This window comes from Eutrigla gurnardus (assembly GCF_963514095.1).
Source record: "Eutrigla gurnardus genome assembly, chromosome: 10".
Classification (NCBI taxonomy): domain Eukaryota; kingdom Metazoa; phylum Chordata; class Actinopteri; order Perciformes; family Triglidae; genus Eutrigla; species Eutrigla gurnardus.
Window position 1 is genome coordinate 20,640,882 of NC_139924.1, and position 4,088 is coordinate 20,644,969.

Here is a 4,088-nt window from a genome sequence, read left to right on the forward strand (position 1 = left end):
AACAAAGGCATTGAATAAAGCCGAATAAACACATTAGCGGACCAAAACTGCAGCGACAGTATCTTATTTTTCTTCCTTATTCAACTTATGTCACTATATTGCAGCACACATTTTTGGAAATGTGAAGAAAAAGTCCTTGTAAAAAGCTTTGAATATTAATTTCCTGTTCCTTCCACTCTCCTTCAAACTTGCCTTATCTGCTTGTGCTTCAACTAATGATTTCCTGCATTTCCCACAATGCCTTTGGACAACTCCTAAGTCATTATGCTCAGGGTCAACATTTTAGGCTCAGCTTTTACCACTTAACTAAAGATCTGAAGAGGAAGAGTACTTTTTCTTTATCTTGTCACCTTGTCATCATATGACATAGCTGCTGTGGAAATACCTTGACATGACATGAAGCACCATAAACACCCGTTACCCTGAGCTACAGCAGGACTTGGAACAACAGTGACAGCTGACGTAGTAGAAGAAATCCCCCCCAACTGTTTCTCCATTCACTCACGCTGTCATAATCTCTGTGATTCTTACAGGTGATTATCCCCAGATTTAGACTCCTCTGAGGATCTCTGTGGGGCTCAATGGGATCGGTGCAGTCTACTGTATGTGCTGGGAAGGACGAATATGCTAAGGGGCACGCTAGAATAATGCCTAATAATAGAGGTTGAGTCATGGCTTCCCTTGGTAGCTTGTGCTCCTAGCGAAGGCTTAAACACTGACCTTGAGCTTAAAGGCCAAGCCAATGTCCTGTACTATACGCAGCTCCTGTAGGACCGTCACAGCACACCACAGCACTGATCTAATCTCCACAGGTCAATGCTGGTGTGAGGCCTATTTTTAGTGATACACACATGTTGGACATTCTAGGAAAAACAAGCACTTCTTAATGTGAGAACAGCAGTTTGGATTGTGTTATTATGTCTGGTTTCATTCAGGTCAGAAACACACACACACACACACACACACACACACACACACACAGGGACATAAATGTGTCCTGGTTGTCACCGGTTGACATTTATCCGGCGTTCATTTGTGACTCGTGGCCCCAGTTCTTCCAACAGTCCGCTACTCTCCACAGTCTGCTTTTTTTTTTATTTGTCAATGTGAAATGAATTATGCAACTTCTTTTTTCTAATTTCTTTTTGACTTGTGGATTCATTTTGTTGTCTGTTGCTCTTTTTGTGCAGTGACATATCAAAAAGATTCTTTTTCTATGTAAAGGAACAAAAGGTTTTTGTTTTTTCAATGTGTAAAATCAAGGGTAGAATGTTGAAATATAAGACTAGCAGAAAAAAAAAAAGATATATTTCCTCCCTTGCCAAAGTGAGATGCAACATTTTATTTCATTTTCAAAGATCTTTTTTAACTGCATGCGTAATGGCTAGAGCATGCGTCTACGTTTTCTCCAGCAGAATCTTCAAAGAGTGACCTTTTTTTTAGTCCAAACTATGAAGCGAAGCTATTACATCTTGATGCCAAGTGTGTATATTAATTACCCAGTTCTTCAGGCGGTTCAGACCCAGGCAGACAACAACAACTCAGTGATGTTAACACGTCCAATTACAGCTTAACGTTCTCAGTTTCAACTCCCAAAAGATTTTGAAAACTACCACAAACAGTAAATCTTCTACTTTAAGAATTTTGCACATGAATATATATAAATATATATACCTTTATAATCTCTTGTAGAAGACAATTTATAAGCCAATCGGTGAAATGATCTACTGTTAAACACAGGGTACACAGAAATATAAGCATACAGGTTGAAGACTGGCACCAGGAGATGTCAGACGCCATAACATTCCAGGGTTTAGTCCCCAGCACAATGTTTGATTAATCTTCAATTTACAGCCTCTTTATGTGTTAAATGTGATGAAACCCTCAGTGGAGATCCCACTTTGTTGGGGAACAGTAAACTGACAGCTGACTCAGGAAAAGAAAACAACGCTGATCTTTTACACCAATCTTTTCTAATGAAAAAGCTGTTTCTACATTAGCACGCGATAGCGCTTTCAGAGAAACACATCAGCACACTTTCCATCGACCATCTTATCCTGTACTGTAAAAGCCCAACCAAGAAAGATTCTCTTCAAGTCTGATTATTTACCTGTTGGTGCTAGGACTCTTTACCAAAAAAAAAAACAAGAAAAAAACATGAGTTCCGATACATTCCCTTGTTCTTCAGCACACCTCCTGCCCCGCATACCACAGGTAATGTTGCAATGCAGGTCTCCTTAAAATGTCAAGCTGTTACTCTCGACTGTTACTAACAAATCCACAAAAAAAGACGACAGCGGACGGTGATATCATTTTTCACGAAACTCGCCACGAACTTTGTTCTGCAGAACAGCAGCAAACAATTTGATTCCTCAGGAATGCAGCGTTGTAATCGAGCCACTTCATCCATTAACACAGAGCTCAGTGAACGACGACGTTTCTCTTTATACTGCCAAAAGGACGTCAGATTCATTCAGTAATTATGTAGCCATAAGGGCTGGCTGGTGGCCCTTGAGCAAGATTTGGAAGCGCCCAATGCGTATACATTCAAGGGCTTCTCACTTATTACAAACTAAAAAGCCATAGTTGAAAAAAAAAAATTAAAAAGAAGAGAGAGAAAGAGATTTTTAACTTGACTTGATGCATTTCTTTGAAAGAGTACAATGTGCACTCATGGGCCAAGATGTAGTCAATTAGGCGATCAGTTTTTTTGCATTTAAATTAAAAATTAGACATCTTGTCTCAAATGAAAAGGTTTTTACTGTGTTTAATTGATTTTTTTATGAAAAAAAAAAGTAGGTTATAAAGCTCCTTTTATCCAGATGTTCAGCTGCAATTTTCATTTTAGAAATAAAATGCTCCGCCCTCCCTCGCCCTCCAGCCCTGTCTGATACATGGTGCTGCTGTACCGTAGCATAGATTATAACCGTTTCAGGGTTCAGAGAAGGACCTCTCAACCTCTCACTAATCTGTCATGATATCAATCGTGATTACTTCATCTAATTATGCTGAGTGGCAGATACAGGCAGAGTGGGATTTAAACCAACATCCGGATTTGATCAAATAGCCCCCATGCGTCTCTCTCATCTCTTTCTCTCTCGCCAGCTCTGCAACCACCTACTGGCAGCAGGGTGGTAGATGTGAGATTAGGTGACCTGAGATAGCTTCGGTTTGTGGCTCTAAAATATAGTGATTTCCACGTTGATGAATTACAGAGCTTTATCACATACTTCCTCCTCCGAGACCAGCACCTGCTTATCTTAGACCGGATCACCTTTATGTCAGCTGTGTGAGAAGCTAGATGAGACCTGAACGGTGACGCGGCAGGGGAACGGGGGAGCAATGTCAAGTTAGCCAATATTTGGCATCTTATACTTGTAAATCAATATAAGGGATCATATTTACGGGATCAGAAAGGGAAAATTGTTAATATATATCTTAGCCCAAGAAACTTGTCATTCTTCAGCATGGCTTCTATACTGTGACATCTATATGGATGCAAAAGCATGGACTGAAAACAGAAACAACGGACACTCAAACACACTCGCGCTTTGTGATCTTCACCTGAAATTCTGCGGTTGCAGATTTCACGGTGACAGGCCTTCCTAGAAGGTTCGCTGTATATTTCTGACTGGTGTACTGTATGTAAAGACTGAATAAAACCTTGAATGTTACATCAAGCCTGACTTGGCCTTGTGTCTGCTGATTTATGACCCAAGCGTGCGTGTCCGTGCATTATGTACGTGTGTGTATCGTTTCCTGTACAATTTGAAGTGTGCGTTTAGAAGAAAAAAGAGGAAAAACATGAGGGGTGGGATATTTGAGCACGTGGGAGTGATGGGATTTAGGATGGAACAAAAAGCCGTCTGTGGTGTGAGCGGGAAAGAGAAACAAAGGTGGCTCCATTTCATATTGATGCAGGTCTATATATAGCTGCCTGAAAACAACATTTGCAGGGAGCTGCGTGTCGTCCTGCTGTATGACAACGCAATAGGTGACACTGAAACCTTTCTGCAGGATTAAAACCTTTAGACCATGGCAGAAGAGAGAAAGCATGAATGTGTGTGTGTGTGTGTGTGTGTGTGTGT